The sequence below is a fragment of the Hevea brasiliensis genome, chromosome 7 (genome assembly GCF_030052815.1).
Source record: "Hevea brasiliensis isolate MT/VB/25A 57/8 chromosome 7, ASM3005281v1, whole genome shotgun sequence".
NCBI lineage: Eukaryota > Viridiplantae > Streptophyta > Magnoliopsida > Malpighiales > Euphorbiaceae > Hevea > Hevea brasiliensis.
The window spans coordinates 103,999,616-104,014,880 of record NC_079499.1 but is presented as its reverse complement, the minus strand read 5'-3'; the positions used below and the strand labels follow the sequence as shown (position 1 = coordinate 104,014,880).

At 31.0% G+C, this 15,265-nt stretch overlaps 2 long non-coding RNA genes across 2 annotated transcripts; both read left to right on the top strand.

The window, feature by feature from the left end:
• Positions 1–1,110: 1,110 nt before the first annotated feature.
• On the top strand, positions 1,111–1,871 carry LOC131181718 (uncharacterized). The gene is made up of 2 exons (XR_009150196.1): positions 1,111–1,500; positions 1,632–1,871. It is a non-coding gene; the product is annotated as an uncharacterized LOC131181718 (long non-coding RNA).
• A 2,008-nt stretch (positions 1,872–3,879) lies between these two features.
• On the top strand, positions 3,880–4,519 carry LOC110669077 (uncharacterized). The gene is made up of 2 exons (XR_002497624.2): positions 3,880–4,244; positions 4,383–4,519. It is a non-coding gene; the product is annotated as an uncharacterized LOC110669077 (long non-coding RNA).
• Positions 4,520–15,265: the final 10,746 nt, after the last annotated feature.

The following is a 15,265-nucleotide window of genomic DNA, read 5'->3' as shown; positions in this document are numbered from 1 at the left end:
TTTATAATTGGGAGAAATAAATTTATTAATGCCATACAAATAAATATTTTTTATTACAAATATGTTTATTGAGATTTACAAAATTTAATTTCGTGATTAATTAAAAATATTTTGGTAAATAATAATTTTAAAGTTTAATCCAATAACTTGAGATTAACTAAGGGATTAATTAGATTTAGGAGACCTGTTTCTTACTTATTTCCATGAGTCTTCAAAAATGATGACTTGGGCTCAAGTCTTTCAAAGAAAAATACCCAATTCGTGAGCTGACTATGAAAAATACATGAGTCTCAAGTCTTTAGTCTTTCTATATTGGAAAATTATAAGAACTTGATTTTCGCAGAAATTATAATTACATAACTAAATCAGTGTATCCAACACGCCAAGAAAAGAAAATTAGTATGGTGGTGTCAAATAGACTCATGCATACTCTTTCAAAGTCTTGCCTTAAATTAATTAGTATTTGTAGTCCATTCAAAATTTCAAAGTTTTGAATCTTAGAATTCAAGTATTTGGTAATAGCATTCACACAATTTTCATGCTAATTTTCTTTTCTTGGCGTGTTGGATACACTGATTTAGTTATGTATATATATATATATATATATTAAAAATTTATTTAACCTTAAATTTAATATGTTTTAATTATGAAAAAAAATTTAAGATAATTAAATATTTTTTTCAAATACAATATTTAAAAAAATTACTTTTTAGTAAAAAAAATATATAGGTAAGGAAAGACTCTTATGGTTCAGAATTAGAGAATTTCTCTAATTTTGTTTATGAATTACAAAGAAATTTTCAAATTGTTTAATAAGAATGAGGGTCAATAATATTCAAACTCTCAACCTAATGACAGTGATAAATTTAAAAAAAAATTATATATATACAAAAAATATTTCAAGAGAAAAAGGGGTCAACTTACCATCGTTTTCTTAACTCCATCCGCTAGAGTGTTGAATGAGTCTTGCCAACTAAATCAATTCTTTTAAAGTAAAATAATGTCTTGTATAACTATAACATATTAAATTATTTTTTATAAATATTTAAAATAATATTTTCTTTTTTTAAAAAATAGCTATTTAACATATTGATCATAGTGCCAGACGGAGCCTCTATATATAAGATGTGGATGAGAGAAGTTGGCATAGAAACAAAACAACGAAAGTGAAAGAAAAAGAGAAATGAGAGCCTCAATGAGCTGGTGTGCCACTACGAGTTTCTTACTAGTCATGCTTTCTTTAAATCTGCTTTCAGGGGCCTTTGCAAGACACCACAAATTGCCCCCACCACCACACACGGTTTATTTGACTCCATCACCATCACCTAATAATCCTCCTTTACCAAAATCACCACCAGTGCACAAGAAATCTCCTCCACCATCACCACCACAATTTGCAAGGGTACCATCACCAAAGAAACCGAAATCTTCACCACCACCACCTGATCAAATTTATCATATACCTCCATTTCCCCTTACCTGAGGTTCTAATGGAGAATGGTAAGCATACATTCCTAATATATTTTCCATTAGTGTCATCTCTACAGAAACTTCACTTGCAGTTTCTCATGAAAAAAGAAATATAGTACTAATAATCTTTTTTTTTTTTTTTGCCTTCTTCTTTCATGCAGGAAAGTCTGGCCCTAGGTATCTAAATTTGGTCATAGCTATTGGTGATGGTGATACTCGATCCATATATTGTGGTTTAATTTAATAATGAGCATGTGAGAATGATAAAATAAAATTAAAATATAAGAGTGAAATGTAATATCGTTTTTCTTTTTCAATTTCAATTTCGTATTAATGAAATTGATCATAATATCAATTGTGAATTGAATTTGATCAAATTTAAGTAAGTTGGTTTTGGATTATGTCATGTAAATAATTAAATTGACTCTTATTATAACTATCGGCGTTAGGAAATGGATCAACTTAAAACTATGGAATTCCTAGTAAGCCTAAAACATGTTAAACTTAAATTCATTTCATATGAATCAAAACCTAAGCAACTCATAGTGTGATTGATTATGAGTTACTTAGGTTTTGGTTCATATGAAACTAGCATCATGCCCTGCTATGCACAGATAATTTATAATTTTTATTTTTAATTTAATTTTTAATTATAAATTATTACTATTAAATTAATTTTCAACTAAAATTTCTCTCTTATTTAATTTAATTTGAATAAATTTTTATATGTTAATTTAACGGCTGAGATTCTTGCCACTAATTTTAACGGCTCACTAGTCTTTAAATTATAAATATCGAGAACAACACTCAAATCAAGTACGTTTATCTATACTATTGAAATTCTCCATTAAACTTTGCTTTCATTCAAAGTAAAATCTTATTCAAATCTCTAACTTAAGCATCGAAGTAACTGATTATTAAGTTATCGACCTCACATCTTCTTTGTATTACAGACTAACAAAGCATTAAGACTGATAAAAAAATATTCGCAGATGATTATCATGAAAATGCCAAACGGGTTCAAATTAATGAGTTAATCTCCCCTATCAAAGTTATGGAATAAAGGGATAATGAGGAATCTCAAAAAGTGTTGGAAAGAGGCCACCTTCCCATGTCAACACTGGCCGCTTTAATTTGTTTTGGTAGGCTGTTATTTTTATAAAGACTTTGTTATATAGAATGACACTATCATTGACTCCTAAATTTTAAACAAAAAGAAAGGATTGAATTTAATTATTCATTTTTGGTAGACTTTTAATTGTGATTTGGTCATTGCTCCCACGCTTAAGTTCAATGGAGAAGACAGTTTTCTTCCCTTTTTTATGCTTATAATCTGTATCTCTAACCACTTTCCCACATGAATCATATGATCATTTTGCTAATTCTTTTATTAATAAGGATTTTATTCTAATAATTATTATCTTGAATGTATCATATCAATGTGAAACGCTTAATTTTTTTTTTAAAAAAAGAAAAAATTAATATTAATGTGTAAAATTTCATTCGAAAATATTCTCAACCATAAGTAAAAAATAATATTAATAATATTAATGTTATGATTTCTTTATTTTGTTCCTTAACATTACATCATGATATGGACTTCCATTTACTAGTTATTGTATATTACAATTTAGTTTTATTAAATTAGTACTTAATAGTAATAATTTAATAATTAAAGAGTTCAATCAATTTGAATCCTAATTAAAATGAAATAAACTGGAAAATTAATGAATAAATATTAGTATCTTAGCCTAATGGTAAGACAAAAAAAAAAACACCTTACTCCCTTAACTGAAAAAAAAAAAAAAGAAAGATCAGTTTGATAAGTGAAACGAATAAACAGATCATCATTTAAATCAAGAATCAATTTGATTTTTTTCTAATTTTTATTTAACATTAAATTTAATATGTTTTAATTATGAAAAAAAATTTAAGATAATTAAATATTTTTTTCAAATACAATATTTAAAAAAATTACTTTTTAGTAAAAAAATATATAAGTGATGAAAAACTCTTACGGTTCAGAATTAGAGAATATCTCTAATTTTGTTTATGAATTACAAAGAAATTTTTAGATTGTCTAATAAGAATGACGGTCAATAATATTCAAACTCTCAACCTAATGACAGTGATAGATTTAGAAAAAAATTAATTAATATACAAAAAATATTTCAAGAAAAAAAAGGGGTCAACCTACCCTCATTTTCTTAACTCCATCCGCTAGAGTGTTGAATGAGTCTTGCTAACTAAATCAATTCTTTTAAACTAAAATAATGTATTGTATAACTATAACATATTAAATTATTTTTTAAAAATATTTAAAATAATATTTTCTTTTTTAAAAAAAATAGCTATTTAACATATTGATCATAGTGCCAGACGGAGCCTCTATATATGAGATGTGGATGAGAGAAGTTGGTATAGAAACCAAATAACAAAAGTGAAAGAAAAAGAGAAATGAGAGCCTCAATGAGCTGGTGTACCACTGCCAGTTTCTTACTAGTCATGCTTTCTTTAAATCTGCTTTCAGGGGCCTTTGCAAGACACCACAAATCGCCCCTACCACCACACACGGTTTATTTGACTCCATCACCATCACCTAATAATCCTCCTTTACCAAAATCACCACCAGTGCACAAGAAATCTCCTCCACCATCACCACCACAATTTACAAGGGTACCATCACCAAAGAAACCGAAATCTTCACCACCACCACCTGATCAAATTTATCATATACCTCCATTTCCCCTTACCTGAGGTTCTAATGGAGAATGGTAAGCATACATTCCTATTATATTTTCCATTAGTGTCATCTTTACAGAAACTTCACTTGCAGTTTCTCATGAAAAAAGAAATATGGTACTAATAATCTTTTTTTTTTTTTTTTTTTTTTGCCTTCTTCTTTCATGCAGGAAAGTCTGGCCCTAGGTATCTAAATTTGGTCATAGCTATTGGTGATGGTGATACTCGATCCATATATTGTGGTTTAATTTAATAATGAGCATGTGAGAATGATAAAATAAAATTAAAATATAAGAGTGAAATGTAATATCTTTTTTCTTTTTTAATTTCAATTTCGTATTAATGAAATTGATCATAATATCAATTGTGAATTGAATTTGATTAAATTTAAGTAAGTTGGTTCTGGATTATGTCATGTAAATAATTAAATTGACTCTTATTATAACTATCGGCATCAGGGAATGGATCAACTTAAAACTATCGGAATTCCTAGTAAGTCTAAAACCTGTTAAACTTAAACTCATTCCATATGAATCAAAACCTAAGCAACTCATAGTGTGATTGATTATGAGTTACTTAGGTTTTGGTTCATATGAAACTAGCATTATGCCCATGCTATGCACAGATAATTTATAATTTTTATTTTTAATTTAATTTTTAATTACATTTTTAATAAGATAAATTATTACTATTAAATTAATTTAATTTTTCACTAAAATTTTTCTCTTATTTAATTTAATTTGAATAAATTTTTATATGTTATAATAATAAATTTTTAATTAATTTATTGTGTAATTAATTAAAATTCCTATTTAATTGTTTTTATACATATATTAATAATTATTTCTATGATTACTTTGATTAAAATATAATAAAATTACTTTATTCAAAAATAATTTAAATTCCATGAAATTTTTATATTTTATCTCATAATTTATGTAAATTGATTTTTTTTATATTACAGAAAATATATTAAATTAATGAGGAAATAATGTTATTTAAAAATATATATAAATATAATTTTTTGTTATTAATATAATAAAAAAATATATTAAATTACTAATAATGAATTGAATTGTTTAATTTTAATAATAATGAAAATATATAACATTATTATTAATTAAAAATATCATTTTATTATATTATTTTTAAAAATATTATATCTTTAAATTTTTATAAAGTGTAATTTTTTTTATTAATTTCATATATTTTTTACAAAATAATTACTTCACAAAAATGGTTATCATTTTACATAAATATATTTTATAAAAATTAAAAATTTAAAATATTATCATTTTTTATTAATATAATAAATGTTAAAAATACATACTAATTTTTAAAAGATAGATTCTATAATATTAATATTGTAACTTTATTTTTTTTTAATCATCTTTACTTGTGTTAAATTTTTTATGTAATCATATTTACATTCTATTTTTGAAATTTACTTCTATATAAAAATATAGTTGAGAGATAATTTATCTATAAAAATTTAGATATTTAATTAAAATTTAAAAATATTTTTGTTGAAAATTAATGACAATAAAATATCGATAATCAAAATATTTTTGATATATAATTATAATGAAATAGAATATTAAAAAATTTAAGAAATATTAAATAAGAAATTTATAAAAGAAAATTGGTAATTAAATATATTTAAATACAAAATTTTTGAGAAAGACAACTAATAACTTTTAAAAGAAATAATAAAAAAACAGAGTAAATCAAAATGTCTTATATGATTGATATGTATCAATGTGTTAACGGACAAATAAATGGAAACTATTTAAATAAAAGTTTAATTTTATAATTAAATATTATTATATTAAAAAACGGTAACAAAAATATTTAAATTTAATTTTTACAATAGTAAAATATTTCTTATTTATTTGTCATTTCAATTCAATGGCCATAAGTTAGCTATAATAGTAATAATAATATCTTAAGAAAATGAAATAAAAAATATTAAATTATTAATATATATATATATATATATATAAAGTAGAGTAGTGTTTCTAAGGAAATACAACATGGTATTTTCCTTAAAAAAATTTGCTACGTATCACATTCTATTAATAATTATCTTTTATACTCTTTTATAATAATAATTATTTAATTCTTCTTTTATTTCTCTTTTAATTATCAATATTATTTACAATTTTACCTTAATATTTATAATTTAAATTATTTTTTTAATTTGATTTTTAAAAAATTATTTATAATTTAAATTATTATTTTTAAAAAATTAAAATATTTTCTGATTAAATGTAACATTTAAAAATTATTTATATTATTATTTTTATAAATTCATTTATGCAAAAACATTTTTTATCATATGTCACCCCTATTATAATAATAATAATAATAATAATAATAATTATTATTATTATTATTATTATAATAGTTTAAAATAAAAAATAATTTAACAACAACAATAATAATAAATCGTTGGTGATGACCATTAACTTAAATAAAATTTACTATTTATTAATTTATGATCTCACAATCAACTAACATATAATTTAATCAACCTTAAATTATTTCATATATTTAATAAATATTTTTATTATATTGTTATATTTTTTATTATTTTTATTATAAAATTTTTATTAAAAAATTTGAGAGACAAAAAGTGTAGTCTATATAAAAGTTATAAAAATAAAATATAGAGATTTGACTAATTTATAATTAGTATATATATAAGTTTAATAGGTTTTAAGTTTACTACGGGTTTTGACAGTTTTAAACTGACTCATTCTCTAGTGTCGGTAATGGCCCTAGTTGAGTCTTTACATCTATAAATTTGATATATAAATTTATAGATTCATATTTTATAATTTTATTAATATTATTTATTTATAATTATTGAATATATAAATATATCATATTTATTATTTTTTAAATAAAATATAATTATAAATATATATATATATATTAGTAATATTTTATTAATTATATTATATATTATATTTTTATTAATTTAATTATAATCGATAACTGATCTTGAATTTTAATTATGTTTGATTTTCTCTTGCATTTCAATTATAATTATTTTAAAGAGATTAAAAATTTTAATTAATCAAAATTTTTGTTCGTTTCGGTTGAAATGCTCACCCTATTTACATAAGTTGAATTCTCATTGGTTTGAGAATGGCTGGGAGAATAATTTTTGGTATACATTCTTTATCTAAATTATTTCAATTAATTAATACAATCTCCCATGGACATGGACTACATATCTTAATGTTAATTAATAGACACATTACAGAGTTCGTATATATATATATATATAGTACTTGGTGGAAAGTGTAGGCACATGCAACATCTAAGTCTCCATTTTGAATCAATACATTTTAAGAACGTTGTTAATTTCAATTTTAAGTTTGATTTAACTAAATTCAATTCAATTTCAATTCATAATATGAATAATAAATTCCTTATTGATATAGCCAGTTCAAAATCGAGTAAAAAAAATCAGCAAAGCTAGTATGACAATAAAAAAAAATCAATATGATGATTAAAGAGTTAAAAATTTGAATAGAGGATCAACATAGTCAAGAGGTCATAACAAATAACTAGCCTGAACAATCAAATGGCTTGGTTTAACTAGGTTGAGCATCATATTACTTGACTAGGACCGAGCATCATATTGCTTGGCTAAGACCAAGCCAAGCATCAATGAGCATGAAAGCTGCCGAGCATTTGAAGGATCGGATGTTCGGCCAATTTACCTGAGGGTAGGTTGACAGCCGAGAATCTTGAGATAAAGCAGAGCATGCTGAGATTCTTGCCACTAATTTTAACGACTCTCTAGTCTTTAAATTATAAATATCGAGAACAACGTAACACCCCTGATTTTTTTATATATTATTATTGGGCTTCGTGTAGGTATCCTCAATTCGCGGAAATTCGACAGTTGTCCGGATCTGTGAATTTCCGGCCAGACAGACCAGCTACCGGAAAAGTCTCCGAATTGGATCGAAGTTTTGGCTACCCCACCATTGTCAGGCATCCCGAGCGCGTTCCCGAAGTCGGAATCGGCAAAGGTAAACCCGAACCTTGTTTTTTCGTAATTTTCTAGTGCTTAAATAGGATTAAAAATTCATAAAATATTCGTGGTAGCTTAGAAAATTACGATTCTTTTTGCAATAGCTTAGTAATATTTCTAAGGACCGCGGGGCAGAGTTTTATAATTTTTAGAGCTTATTTGAGCAATTTTTGCAAAAATGATCAATTATAAGGACTAAATTGAAATTTTACATATTGTGATGAATGATTGATTTGATGGGCCCAGGAGGGGCTGTGTGATGTGATTGAGTTGTAGATATATGGATTGTGGATATAGAAGTGTGTTTTGAGCCATTTTGCAGGTTGGGTAGGTCCTAGGTATAGGGTAGACTCTGCCGGATTTTCGGCACGACTTAGAACGTATTGGGTCTTTTCTTGATTTGTATTGGGTCATTTGTATTAAATAATTGTAATATAATTGTCAGGTGAGCCGGGACAGCCTTATTCCTCCGCCCAGCCGCCACAGTGATTGCCGTCAAGTCTGTGAGTAAAATATTAATTTTAATTGTAATTTCGATATTATTATATGTTCAGCATGCCCATGCATCACTTATATGCATATATTTATGTAGTTAAACTCTAGGCACGAATTATGTTGCATTCATAACTGTTAATGTGCCATGAATGTTGTTGTGGTAATTTGGAGCAGTGTGCGTGCGTTGGCGTGCGTGTGATGTGGTGTGGACTATGGATAGGACGGGGCAGTCACGGCTTGAGTAATTCGCTGGGACCCGATCCTTCGAGGGGTAGTCACGGCTTGAGTAATTCGCTGGGACCCTCGATTTGGTTATTAAGTGAAAGTCCGAGCTTGAGTAATTCGCTGGCACCAGGTTGGATTTAAGAGAGCTGTATAGGGGATCAGCTCCCATATGTTATGATTGATACTACAGGGTGTGTGAGTGCTCCAAATTACCTTTTTGATGTTATGATGTGAAAATGTTGTTTATGTTGCATTTCACTTCACAGGGTGCATTAGTTCAGATAGCTATAGAGATTATAGTTAAGATTGATATTTTACTCTCTGAGTCGAACGCTCACTCCTGTTCAAAAATTTTTACAGGCTACAGGAGGATATTTATTCTGGGTTAACCTGCTTTTATACTTCGCAGGTTGTTTATCGATATTTGTGAAATTTTATTTACTCTTAGAATTTCCGCATGTGTTAGCAGTAATTATTTGAATTTGGTCTGTAATATTATTATCATGTTGGACCTGTAAACTTAATATTTTAAGTCTGTTTTGATGGATTGGATGAGGGAGCTGAGCTCCCATTTATTATTATGTTGATGAGTATGTGGAGGGTGAGCTGAGCTCCCCAATGGATTGTTTATTGTGTTTACAGGTCGGGTGAGTCAAAAACTCCCCGTTGGTAAGTCCATTTTATGGCCGGACTCTATCCGTTTGTTTTCTTGAAATTGGGCCCAAATGGGCCTCAGCATTGGGTAAATGAATAGTTAGGCTTACTACGGGCCTCGGGGGCTTTAGGCTGGCCCAGGTCCTAGTGCCGGTCCGGCCCATAGGTTGGGTCGTGACAGATGTGGTATCAGAGCTTAGGCTCCAGATTCATAGGGAAAAATTATCTAAGTGTTGGGAAGAGTCTACTAGGAGTCACATGCGGAGTATAGGATTCTGTTTCGTCTTTTCCTGTAATTCTTTGTTTCTAGATTCTACGTTATACCTCGGGAAATATAAGATTACCTCAGTTAGTGTCTTGATTTTCGTGGAGTACACAGAAATGTGAAATAGAGTTAGTAGACATGTGAGGTCTATCATGAGGATACGTACTCCAAGAAATGTTATATTTTTGTCAGTATGGGTTTAAATGGTGTGCCCATTTCGTGCAAGGCACGAGTACATAAAAGTGAGTCTTGAAAGTACAGTTGCCCTAGATAAAGATGAGGATACCGCTGCTGGCAGTCATCAGTGGGTGACCCAGTCAGAACAAGTTTATGATAATAGAAGATTCAAGAGAGATAAGAAATTAGGAGACCTAGTCGGTCAGGACGTATCGTAGTAACTATACAATGTTCTCGATGTCTGCTCTGTAAGCTGCAGATTACAGTACCGACATGAGATTATTGTGTAGAGCTGCGTGCATCCCCGTGGTGCTCCGTAGTGAGGGTGTTTGCGGATGGCTTTTGTTTTGGTACAGTTATGCCAGAACAGAGTTTTATATCTGCAGAGGAGTTGGGAATTCCTGGTTAAGAGTCTAGAGCTAGAATATCGAAAGGTCACAGTTGGGTGATAACTAGAGTCAGTGACTCAGTTACCCCAGCATGAGCTAGAGTTACAGTAAAAGTTGCCATCAGACCAGAGGTTTCGGACTAGTTGCAAAGTAAAGGTGACACCTATAGAGTGAGACCGTCTAGTCTTCGGTATGGAATTTTGGATGGTTTTTGCAGAACGATAGACGTTTTGCTTAGAACTTAGTGAGAATTGTATACCTTGTGTGTATCAGTATGGAATAAAGTACAACCCTACTACCTAGAGAAGGTCGAAACTATGAATTGATGATTTACAGAGCTATGATATGATGAAAGAGTCATTAAGTTGACATGATTCTGGCAATGTGGTAAATGTAGTACCTTTGTTGCTGCAAGTTAGGGTATAGTCATATCTTTTCAGAAGGGATCGAAGGTTATTATTGATAACGATGACTTATGGAATAGTGTTCTAGATGGGCCTGTAAAGTGTGGTAGAGAGTAGTTGGCTCGGGTATCCTGTAGAGGGTACAAGTTCCATTATAGGAACCATATATAATCAGATCATGATGGATGTAAATCCTTTGAATTGGATGATGGGTTTGGGTGCCCGGAATCTTAAGTTTTGGCTAATTGAGTAAACATGGAAAATAATAATAATAATAATAATAATAATAATAATAATAATAATAATAATAATAATAATAATAATAATAATAATAATAATAATAACAAATAAATAAAATTACTACAGAATCAGTTCTCGAGGTGGTAAGGGTATTATGTAAGCTAAAGGATAAGAATAGAGATCATACAATAAAAGTATGACTGTAATTTGCTGAGTTCCTTTCTAATTTCAAATTATTCAAAACAATAGTATAATCTAATTATAATAGTGTTAAAGAGTAATAAATTAGCGAAAATAAATCACAGAAGGCCAATGGATAAAGAAAGTGCAGAATGAAAGTTTGGACAATTGATTGCAGATGCAATATAATCTAAATGCTAGTGGAAGTACTAGCTAGAGTGGTCAAAGGATCAAATCTGAGTAGCACAGACATATGATAACGCGATAGAGACTCTGAAAGATATAGTTAGCAAGTACAGCTATTATGTTAGGAAGAAGAATGGAACCAGGGATAGAATAGTCAAGTTCTATTTTGGGTAAGACAAAGGAAATAAATGAAAGGACAACCTAAAGAGCGCATAATAAAAGGAACAAAGTTAAGATATAGGATAGGCTAAGTGTTATTCTTGGCAAGGAGAATGACAAGGATGGAAAACCCAAAATGGGACCACATTAGTGAGAAAAGTGATGGAGGTATGGAATACAATAATAATGAGTAAATGTTAGAAGGTGTGCGATGGTATTGCGGACTACCTAAATAGGTAGAGAAAGAGAAGTTAGTAAGCAGCAAGTTGAATAAAAGTCAGTCTAAGGGATCAAATAGGTATGATGAGAGGAAAAGAATGATAGATAATGACACATAGGTTTTAGGTTAGACTTTTGAGATAGTGAGAAGGTAGTTAGAGGTTCGTTATGAATGTCAGGCAAACATTTTTAGTGTGATCAACAGAATCACTTTGTAGTGAAGCAATAACGACAGGACAATAGTAGGGGTAGAACGAAAAGTGACAAGTCTGGATGGTTATAAATCACTAGAAAGTTCAAGGATCAAATTAATGACCCTAGATAAGGGTGGGATTTGTGTTGGAAGAATTTATTAGTGAGAGAAATCTTTCAGGAATCAACAAAAGTTAAGGGCACAATAAAAACGATGATAGATATGAATCATAGGTCGAGTATAAGTAAAGTTAATAAATTATAAAATATTATGTCAAGAAGGAAAATGGTACGGTAAAGGGTTCATGCAGATGATACCTTATAGGTAGAGCATAATTGTGCTAGGAGATGATGAAATTTAGAGAGAAAGACCAAGAAACTTAGGTGAAACATTATTATATGGACAATCGGGCGTAGTTGAATATAGAGGATATTTTTCTTTCTTTTCAAGTTAGCTCGTGTTTTTGATTCCAGAGCGTTATATAAGGAGCAGAGACTGAGGCAAGGAGACCTAGTTATTTGAGATTTTGATAGGCACCAATTCATATACAATTTCCTGATATGAGAATGACAGTAAGTGCATACCTAGTGTTAAGTATGAAAGGACGATCAGAGTAATGACAGGAGTTAAATTGAGTTAGCTACTAAGGCTTGCGACTGTTTTAAACTATGAGCTAGATGAAGTACTATTTATGGATGAGTTTCAATAGATGAAATTGTTGCTGATGGGTAATTTGAGGTTGAAGTTTAGAAAGCTATGGGCAGTATATATGATTATATTAAGGAGAATGAACACGTGAAGTATCTTGTTTGGAATTAAGGCATGACACATATTTCCTACAGCCGTGTTAGTTCAGATGGAACTTATAGTTTATGGGGCTCATATTCATCCAGGATAAGCAATTTCCTACTAAGGCTGGTAGGGAATGATAATGTTCTGATAGTTAAGTTGGAAAAAAGGGGGTAAAAAAAAAAAAAAATTCTCTATGGGTAATTATAAGTGTTACATAAGGTGAAGAATGTGCTGGTAGGAGTAAATCATAGGGTTAGAATTCTTGAAGTAATGAAACTAGTATTCAAGATAAGATTAAGAAATAAAAAGAAAGTTAAAGTTGATGATGGGATAGACATCTTTGAAGGAAAAGGTGTAAGGATGAGATAGGACTAAAATTAAGGAATAAGTACAGCAGGTTGAAATGATACCAACAATACCAAAAATAGGAAAAGGGAAGTGGATAAGATGCAAAGGACAGGAAGAGAGCTCGATAGAGTCAGTTATAATGATGAGGATAAGGAGTGTCTAACCACTACCCCTGTGTTGACACTACCTGTGAGTGGTGAAGGATACACCGTGTATTGTGACGCCTCCAGAGTTGGCCTAGGGTGTGTTTTGATGCAGAATGGAAGGGTAGTGGCTTATGCTTCAAGGCAGCTGAAGAGGCATGAGCAGAACTACCCCACCCATGATTTGGAAATAGCGGCTGTAATCTTTGCACTAAAGATCTGGAGACACTATCTGTATGGTGAAGTGTGCGAGATATACACCGACCACAATAGTTTGAAGTACATCTTCCAGCAGAGGGATTTAAACTTAAGACAGAGGAGATGGATGGAGCTTCTGAAAGACTATGATTGCACCATCCAGTACCACCCTGGGAAGGCCAATGTTGTGGCAGATGCTCTGAGCAGAAAATCTTCTGGCAGTTTGGCGCACATTTCAGTAGAGAAGAGACCGTTGATTCAGAAAGTACATGAGTTGATGGATCAAGGTTTAATCCTAGATCTTTCAGATGAGGGGTCTTGTTGGCTCATTTTTCAGTGAGGCCAGACTTGCGAGATAGAGTTAGAGTTTCCCAACACAGAGACCAACAATTAATGAAGATCATAGAAAGAGTACAGCAGGGTGAAGGTGGTGAGTTTGGATTTGCCAATGATGGCGCCCTAGTGCAAGGTTCTAGGATATGTGTGCCCAATGTGGACAACCTCAAGAATGAAATCATGCGAGAGGCACACTATACACTGTACAGTGTCCACCCAGGTTCCACCAAGATGTACCAAGATGTGAAAGATAGCTATTGGTGGAATGGCATGAAGAGAGACATAGCGGACTTTGTGTCCAAGTGCTTGACTTGTCAGAAGGTGAAGTTTGAACACCAGAGACCGTCAGGGAAGCTGCAAGAGCTCCCTATCCCAAAATGGAAGTGGGAAATGATCACCATGGATTTTGTGACTGGGTTGCCTCGTACCACGCGAGGATATGATTCGATATGGGTAATTGTAGACCGTCTAACCAAATCAGCTCACTTCTTACCTGTGAAGACTACATATTCTGTGGCACAGTACGCCCGACTCTACATTCGAGAAATAGTCGATTGCATGGAGTTCGGCCCATAATATCCGAGAGGGCCCCGATTACTTCTCGGTTTTGGAGAAAGTTGCAGGAGGCACTTGGCACACGATTGAACTTCAAGACGGCTTTCCACCCTCGCATGACGGACGGTCGAAAGGACAATCCAAACATCGGAAGACATGCTTCGCATGAGTGTCTTGGATTTTGGAGGTCAATGGGATGAGCGGCTAGCTTTGGTGGAGTTTGCCTACAATATGATTATCACTCCAAAGATAGGGATGGCACCCTATGAGGCATTATATGGAAGAAAGTGTAGGTCTCTCTGTGTTGGACGAGAAATGGGGAAGCGAAGGTGCATGATGTAGACCTAGTGCAAGACACTTGAGAGATGGTTCCTTAATCAGGAACGATCAAAACAAATTTTCGAGGCGTAAGAGTTATGCGGACCCTGCATGAGGGATGTGGAGTTTGCAGTGGGCAACTATGTATTCCTGAAGGTTTCTCCAATGAAGGGAGTCATGAGATTTGGAAAGAAGGGCAAGTTAGCACCTCGGTATATTGGACCTTTTGAGGTTACTGACAGAGTTGGAGCAGTTGTTTACCGGTTGGAACTACCACCCAACCTTTCTCACGTTCATCCCGTGTTTCACATCTCTATGCTCAGAAATACATTCCGATCCTTTTCATGTACTACGATCGGATGTAATAGAACTAAAGGAGAACTTGACATTTGAGGAGCAACTTTGTAGCCATAGTGGACTACCAAGTGAGACACTAAGATCAAAACAGATCCCTATGGTTAAGGTTTTGTGGAGGAGCCGATCGGTGGAAGAGTGCACTGGAGTCGAGCGGGACATGCGTAGCAAG